Below are 9,622 nucleotides of genomic sequence, written 5' to 3'. Positions count from 1 at the left end.
CAAGATCCAAATATATGTGAAAACACATTTTTATACATAACTTTTGAACTACTTATCGAAACTTCAATCTGTATAAAACTCGATCTATGGGACCCTTAACCAAGTCGAATGCAACAAGTTCGGGTCAAATCGGTTCAGCCAGTGCCGAGAAACATGAGCTAGTTTGTTGGTCACATACATACATACACACACACATACACACACACATACACACACACATACACACAGACATTTGTTCAGTTTTCGATTCTGAGTCGATATGTATACATGAAGGTGGGTCTACGATGTTTTTATACGAAGTTCATTTTTAGAGCAGGATTATAGCCTTACCTCAGTGAGGAAGGCAAAAAATGGGAAAATAGTTTTTTTTAAGTACACCCTTCACAAATGGTCCAACATTAAATGTATTAAAAATAAACATTAATTTTCCGATGAATTTTTGAATGTCAAGCCCTTTTGAAATGTTGGTCTTGCTATTTTTTCTTGAACAGTCCTCATCAATACTCATAACTTTGCCGATTTGATCAGAAAATTCTTTTATTTGTATGGACAGCTGTCAAAATTGTATGAAGACTAGGGCGCCCAGAATATGGGACTTTTTTTTTTCAAAGCCTCACTCCACAAGCTGAATTGTTCTTTGAGCTGTTTTAGGACTCAGGGTGAAATATGATTAATATTTTTCAACATTGATTTCGGTTTCCCATTGATACTCGAGCGTTAAGTTTGTATGGGAAAAATCAGAAAAATGTATGAAAAACTCAACTTTCTTACGGTTTTGTCTGTAAGGCACGCTATTATCATCGAAATATTCCCAAAAGTGAGATTCTTATTGAAAATTTATTGTTTTACAACTTTGTACAACATGCCAAATCTGTAAAACTCGATCCTGAAAAGTCATTTTTGTATTAAAAATATTATTTTTGCTGACTCAAGGCTCGAGTATCAATGGGTTTATCTTAAACAATTTCGCCTAAAAATTTTCACAGATTCTTAAAATAATCCAAAAACCCGTTTAAACGCATGTGGGGCAGGGGGTCATTTTTTCTGGGCACCCTAATGGAGACATTTATGGGTGAACTAATGACACAAAATGTCTTCTTTTGTCAGAGGGAAGGCCCCCACAAAGTTTGAGCCAAATAAAAAAATACAAATAAAATTCATTTCCGGTTTTGTTAGAGAATTGCTCATGTTGAAAAAGGGTTGGGTGGATTTGTACATTTATGTAGGCAATGAAGAGAAAAAAAAGTATTTCTAGCATCTTTCAACAGAAGGATAGAAAAGTTATCCGAAGCTTATCTGTACCAACACTAGCTAAAAATTTACTACATCATGTTAGAACACAAGTTATTAAGACATTCTACATTTTTGAGCTATGCCCTGATTATTTTTTTAGTTATTTCTATTTTGTCATTTACGTACGAATCAATACCATCATGATATATTGCGACAAATCGAAATGTTTTGACACCTTCGTGACATAGTTCCAAACATTTCAACGTGTCAATCAAATTGTAAGACTCCCGCAGCAAACCATCCAGTTATCTTCAGGCAAGTTTCTTAGCTTGAAAATTGACACAAGAAACGAATGAAACCTACAAAGCTACGGGTTGACGGGGAGGGGGGGATAGTGCCTTTTGACAGATATTAAGAGCTTTATTCTAGACACGATACACACACACACACACAAGTCCAAACTTTGTTCCAGCAGTGGTTTCTTCCGCCCTTGACTGCTGCTCATGCAGAGCACTTGCATCTACAGCTCAGACAAACCATGCACAAAGATAAGTCACACATCATAAGTTATGTACCAAACTAAGGGGGTGATGGTGGCGCCTCCGAGTGGCAACTTGGCTTTTCAGACTTGGACTGTGTATGGGAAGAGACTTGTAAATTTAAATTATCTCCTTACATGAGCTGGCGCGTTTTCGAGTGGATCAGTGCGGTCTGTGGAAATGGGTGTTGTTGCTGCTAATAGAATCATTTATGCTAAATATTTCTTCATTTCCTGTTTGCTTCTCACTGAGAAGACGACGACGACGACGACGACGACGATGACTATGAGGATACCCACTTTTCACGAACGAACCTCACATGTGCTGAACTGCTCGGGTTGTGGTCTGTACAGCAGTCTTGGCTCAGCAACGACGGCACTGCCGGAGTATATTAGCTTAGAAGATACAAGGCTTTCTGATGCATTCCATGCATAAAAGGCATTGCCACCAATAAATAAAACAAAACGATATATTGCAACAGGAAGCCATTTGTCTTCATTTTGTGGGTGGGTATAAGCTCTGCTTGCAGGCTTCCTCTGCCAGCTGCTTTGGTTATTGCTACTTAACGGCTGCCCTGGTGCTGAGGCTTTTCGGGCTGGAGGTCCGGAAATGGCTTATTTTGGCTGCCACTCAGGGTAGGGGCCTTTCTGGGTGGAATTTGTTCAGCAGCCACCACCCCCCGGATAAAACAATACGTGGAATGCATCAGGCAGGCTATAGCAGGGGGCTCTTTTTCCAGGAAAAAGGATCAAACCCCTTTAAAAATTGATGGCCACTAATGCAGGTTAAGGTTGCGGCGCAGTTGGCGGTCGAAGATTGAAAACCTTGGCCGGAATTGTGAGACTGAGTATGGATTTTAATAACCAGTAACTCAAATGTGGTTTTGATTGTGTAGCATTTTCGCAATTACCTATATCAAGTGTTTCGTTTCACAACTCGAAATTTTTAGGTTGATGTCAGTAAACGGTTCATTTGTGCTCCATGAATTCCAGTTAACGCGTCAGTTTCGTTGGGATATGATAGTTATCGGCTCCTTGAACATCCTCCACAGAATTGTATTTACTGAAGCTAAAATTTACTGACGCTAAAATTATTATATTAAAAATATAATAGAATTATTATATAGAATTATTATATTAAATTATTATATTAAAAATAAAGGGGTGCTTAGCTATAGAACCATAAGCACCCCTTTATTTTTGCTACTTCCGCAGATACTCGTTTCATACCTCTTTACTTGAAATTTACAATATTATTTATTGACAGGGAATTCGCTGAAATTCAATTCTGTCGATTGGAGAATGTTTAGGGCATCAACTTCAAAAATGTTTAGTTTGTTTTATAACTGATTTTGCACTTCATTATAACATACAAAGTTAGCTGTTGAGTACTTTTCATCCTACGGATTCAGCCACAAAATTCTAAAGCCTAAAGTACAAATGTTCTCAAAAGCCCGAACAATTTTACGCGTGGTTTCTAATGAATGCCCAGCTTTATTTCAGCCCACGCGAATAAAGCCATTAGAAAAGGCTTCCCACGCTAACGAGCACGGCGCCACCAAAAGGTGTACTTTTAATGAATCACGATTGCCGTGTCTCACCACGTGCTGCCCCTGCATTCAAGCTCGCTTTCAAAACACGCCACGTGTCTCGGGTGTGCAATAATTATTTTTCCTCCGCTCGTTTTCCATTTTCCAAAGCTGTGTGCCCCCTTTTTTCAATATCTTTTATTTATTTTGCGTTCGCTGGCGCTTATTTCGCCCTCGGAGGTGCAATTTTTGTCACCAACGCAGCAGTGCACGTGCAGAGAAAAAAAAGCTGGAGGATGAAAGAAAAGATGCACCTAGGAAAGACAGCCACCGTCAGCACTGTGAATGGCCAGCCAGAACCTAGTGTGAGCGTTAGTGAAAAGCTGCTGAATCTGCAGCGAAAGCTTTTCTGCATTCTAGCATCTGTTGTCTTGGGGAGGATCTGAAGTTTTTTTTATGCTGTGGTCTTTTCAGCACCTTAGAAAAAAAATAAAAATTCGAAAAATCACTCCAATTGTTTAATCTCAACCAAAAACTTTAATTACAACTTTATTTCCAGAACTGCATCAAAAAAAGCAAAACATATATTTTCCAGACCCTTTTTCAAAACGTCTACCATAAAGCGAAGCGCAGAAAAACTACGAAAGCCACCCGATTTCCCATGTCGAAGTTGTCTCCACCACAGTTGTCTTCTCAGCACTGCTCACACTTTAATTTGATTTTTAATGAAACATAAATATTATCATAAAATTAAACCGCAAATAATCTGCGGTTGTGTCTTCTCTGCCATTTTTTTCTTTGCCAAAAGGAAAGAAAACTATGAGTGTTGAAAATGAAGCTCCAGCCAGGATTGGTGAGAATTTTTCACCAAGAAATTAATCAAAAGTGGCGTATAATATACTGACTGAAACTAGCAAAATGGACTCGTGTTGGAAAGCGAAAACTTTTCCCATTCGGTGAGCAGCACCAGCCCCTCGTACCCCCAATGAATGCGACTATGTTGTTCGGGTTGCATTTTTAAAGCGTTTAAAAAATAAATTTAAATATTAATTAAAGTTTTGCTGTGTGGCTCCGACTTTCGACGGCGGTAGAAAGTAGTAGCAAAATTAAATAAAACTTTTCCCGTAGCTATTTATTTATTTTTCCCTGGCAGTCATCGCACACACATGTTCTCACCCGGGCACTTATAAATTAACGACTCAAGTGCTATCGTGAAAAATTGCCCGAATAAATCAATTTGGAGTTTGGAGCTCCTTCTCGGCGTTTCACCACGCAGGATGCGAGAAAAAACAGTCAAGTGAAAGTTTTGTTGCTTTTCTCCTCTCGGTTCCTACCCTAGCTGGGATTCGATTTCAATTTTGCGAAAAACTTGCCCTGGCAAAACTTTCCCCTTCCGGTAAGGAGCTTTGCGCGATTAGCAAGCGGAATAATTTGTAACAATTTATGGCATCCACCACCACCACCACCGTTGTTGTTGGGGATTGAAAGTCAGGTTCGAAAGCTACTGTCGAGTCGTGTGTAATCACTCAACGGTCGAATGAATTGGTAAATAAACGGCTTAGCTAGTTCACCTCGTGATCGCGGGTGAATAACAAGCTAGGAGCATCGTAGGGTGTGTTGGAGATTGAAAATTTAAATTATTCAAATAGTTTTATTTATCATCTTTAAACATAAATACAATATATATTCCTGGGCTGAAAAATCCAAAAACTTAAAAATTTTAACAGAAACAAAAGTCTACACGGTGAAAAAAGAGTTCCCAAAATCGTCAACAAGCGTTCATGAAAATGGGAACCACGAACAAAGTGTTCAAATTTCATGGTACGTTTTTCAAAATCATACCGTAGGATTTGAACACTTTGTTCGAGGTTCTCATTTTCATGAACGCTTGTTCACGATTTTGGGAACTCTTTTTTCTTCGTGTAAGGTACCGACAACAATGTAATATGCATTTCTCAAAGTTTATATACAAATTTATAATGTTTGGGTTCTATGTAAAATATTTAGTTTTTTTTTTTGTGAAATTTTAATGACAAAAACGGAAAGGATTTTTTGTGCGAACCAAAATTTCACAAATGCTTTAATATTTTTAGGCTGTCCATAAAAATGATAATGGAAATATTTAAAAATCTATAACTTGGCTAAGATTTCAGGTTTGTGAAAAGTTTCAGGACATTTTATTAAAAAAAAAATCAACACCCTAAAACAGGCCTGCCCAACCTTTTTGGATCAATTTTTATGTTTCTGACCATCAAAATAACAATTGTCCATTTTTATGACTTAATTGATGGAATTGTTTCGCAGATGACCAGGGAACATAACTTTGATAAATGTTTGAAAAAATAAGTCGTTTTTATCTACATTTGTTAAATCAAAATCGAACCAGCCCGCGAGCTGGACCAGTTTTTTACTTTAAACTTATATTAAGACGACCTGCAAAAATATTTTCCCCAGCTTTTGTTAAAGCCAATTTCCTAAATATAAATCATGTTATATTGAATGTCAAACATGTGAAAGTTGGGCCAAATGGTTGAAGAAGGCCTGCTCTAAAATATTGAAGCAAAATTGCTTGCTTTAAAAAATAAACAAAAGGTTGTGCCGTATTATTCCAACTTTTAAGTTATATTGTAAGATAAATTGTTTACATTATGGTTCGATTTTCAATGTTAAAAAATATAGTTTTGTGAAACTTTCTGCTTTGTTCTTGAAAAATTATGCCAAGATATTCCAAATTTAGAAATGTCCAAATAACTGTTTAAGTCCATTGGTATCTGGTATCTGAGATATCGCGAGAGGACTGATGTTGGTGACACTGAGAAAAACTAAACTTAAACTTTAAGAGGCAATATCTTAGCAACCAGCAGTCTGGTAAAAAAATATGCCAATATTTTTTGCAGTGGTGCTTTAATTTTATAAGGTATATTTTAATTACAAAAAATTAACATTGATCATAAAAGCAAAAAAATGTGCATTTAAAAAAAAATTGCAATTTTTGTTTGTTTTGTTTTATTTATCCAGGTTGGCAGCTTTTTCGGCTAACTCAACCTATGAACCTATGAAAATTATTTGTGTTTTTTATGTGAAAATATTTTAGATTTTTACCAATATTCATATCAGTGATACTAAATTTGCTGTTCATACAAGGTTATTTTTTTTAGGTTATTTACAATTATACAGCAGTTCCATATGAAAGTTAAAGAAAAAAAATAAAAGTGCTTCGATTTGGCTCAAAATTTTTCTGGGGGTTCCTTGGCCAAAATAATTAGACCCGTATTTTTTTATTTGGCCATTAGGGTGGCCTACGCCGTGTTAGGGTGGTCCGAAAAATGGCCATTTTCGTCGATTTTCACAAAAACCACTTTTTTCAAAAAATCATAACTTCGCTCCATTCCAACCGATTTTAGCTGTCTAGGGTGCAAATAAAAGATAATAAGTTGGACTTCCAAGAAAAAATAATGTGGAGTTTCAAAAATCTAGCCTAACATTTGAAAAAGTCTAATGAAAACATCAAATGCCGTTTTGACGGTGTCTGGACCAAAGAGCCTATATCTGAAAATATTTTTAACGGATTCCTCGGACAATTTTACATAACAAATCAAAAATTGGGCGAGGTTCATTAACAGGATTCAGAGATATGATTTTTTGAAAATAAAATCCGGGTTTTTCGACGCGCCGCGCGCGAAAACGGGAGATTGACGAAATCGGCAAAAAATCAACTTTTTTCACTAAAACTGCGATAACTCGAAAATTTCAGCGATGACCTATAAATGTTAGGGTACCAAAAGTTGCGTATTTCAATTACGAAAATTTTGGTACCCTAACATCTATAGGTCATCGCTGAAATTTTCTAGTTATCGCAGTTTTAGTGAAAAAAGTTGATTTTTGCCGATTTCGTCAATTTCGTTTTGCGCGCGCGTCGAAAACCCGGATTTTATTTTCAAAAATCATATCTCTGAATCTCTGTTAATGAACCTCACCCAATTTTGATATATTATGTAAAATTGTTCGAGGAATCCGTTAAAAATATTTTCAGATATAGGCTCTTTGGTCCAGACACCGTCAAAACGGCATTTGATGTTTTCATAAGACTTTTTCAAATGTTAGGCTAGATTTTTGAAACTCCACATTATTTTTTCTTGAAAGTCCAACTTATCATCTTTCATTTGCGCCCTAGACAGCTAAAATCGGTTGAAATGGAGCGAAGTTATGAATGAATGTTTTGAAAAAAGTGGTTTTTGTGAAAATCGACGAAAATGGCCATTTTTCGGACCACCCTAACACGGCGTAGGCCACCCTAATGGCCAAACAAAAAAATACGGGTCTAATTATTTTGGCCAAGGAACCCCCAGAAAAATTTTGAGCCCGATCGGAGAACTTTTATTTTTTTTCTTTAACTTTCATATGGAACTGCTGTATATGTAAATAACCTAAAATCTGTAACTTTAAATAAGGTTTTTTTCTATGAACAATTGTCGTATTGGCGATCGTGTACAATCGCCATACCCCCCGACCTTACTCATTTTTCAAAAAATCCGTATATTTTGATTTTTGAGATTTTTAGATGATTTAGACAAAAACTCGCAACTTTAAAGCCATAGAGAAGTATAGACGGACGATTTCGTATAGAATTGCTAAAATGAAGAAATACGTATTTTAGGATTATAACTGTTAATATTAAAAACCAAAATAAAAATAAGAATTTTTCCGTTATCCTATTTTTCTTGAAAAATCTTTCAAAAAATCACTTCCTAAGATACATATTTTAGAATAACTATCCCACAAAATTCTTGGAAATCCTATGATGCAAAATAGATTTTGCTGACTTAGACAAAGCTCCATTCAAAACAAAAAAATAAAAATCAAGAAATAAAGCGATTTTATAGCAAATTGAATTCCTATGACAAAAAAAAGATATGAAATTTTGATTTTGATTAAAAGCATTTTTTAACGATTCATTTCAATTCAAATCCAACGACGCGTAATAGTGTTACAAAACAAAATTCACAGTTACACAATTTGATGTAGTCGAAACTGAACCTTATGTGGTCAATATAATGTCTTCTGATTCCTAAAAATATGTTTATAGATATAATGTTTTGTTACTAGAAATTCAAGATTTTTTTTATCAATTTACAAAAACATATCGTTTTTCAACTTTCAATCAATAATGTTTACAATCATAGCCAAATTTCTCCTACTAAAAGCGGATAATCCTGTTTTGGCTAAACAGACTAGCGAAACACGTAAACAATGTAATATTTCAACTGCCCGACTGGTGCAACAACCAAACTAGGCAACCAACGGCAGCTTCAAAAGTCCCCCTCTACTCCTATTTCAATTTCAACGAGAAGCAGCCTCTCGACTCGACCTAATGGAATTAAAATGCAGCAATTTATGTTTATGTTGCCAAAAAAAATAGCAAAGCACACCAACACTCACACCACCACCAACCATCGCGTCGGTTTTCCGGAAAATGCATGCCAGGGAAACCAGTCAAATGAAGCACGAGATCCACTTGCTCACTGCACTCTGCTCGGGATCGACCGTGGACCATCTCCATGGAACTATTTTTCGATGAAAATAAATTTTCGAACCCATCTTGGTTTTTCCTACGAAGTTTTCGGTAGGCTAGCGGTGTTAGAAGATTTGATTTTTTTTTTGTTAATAAATTTATTGCGTGATTTTGAAACATATTTTCAATTATTTTCTAAACTGCTAATAATCAAAATTAAAAAAAACTATTTTCCAAAATTCAATTAGGCTGGTACAAATATTTTTAAAAGTTTTTGTCACCCCCCCCTTCAAAATTGGCCCGAAAAATCAGGGGGCAAAAAAAATATTTTTACAATTAATTTCAAAATTTCATTGAAAATTCAAGTGCAACCAGCTGCAATCAAATTAAAATACATTCTCCTGCGTTTAAAATCATTTTTAGCATGTTTGGGTTTATTAAAAAATCTTAAGATTTTTTGAAAATTTTCGATGCAAAATCTTTTTTTTTCGATATAATTTTTATTTTTGTCAGATCTTAGATTTTTTGAAAACTAATGATTGCAAAACAACTGAACTAGTGTAAAATGCATTTTAAAACACTTTTTTTCATTTAAATGTGAAGACTATGGCTTGTTATTTAAATTTTTATATTTTTTATTTTTTTGCCCCCCCCTTGACCTCGGTCAGGGCCGAGGGACAAAAACTTTTTTAAATATTTGCATCGGCCTTATCCGAAAATTTCTAAGGAAGCACGGAAAGTAAAAAATCAAGTTTATTGAAGAGCAATTCTTTACAAAATCGGTCTTTTTTCTTAAATTTTAATTTTTGT

This window comes from Culex quinquefasciatus, chromosome 3 (genome assembly GCF_015732765.1).
Source record: "Culex quinquefasciatus strain JHB chromosome 3, VPISU_Cqui_1.0_pri_paternal, whole genome shotgun sequence".
NCBI lineage: Eukaryota > Metazoa > Arthropoda > Insecta > Diptera > Culicidae > Culex > Culex quinquefasciatus.
Note: the sequence above shows the minus strand (reverse complement) of the source record.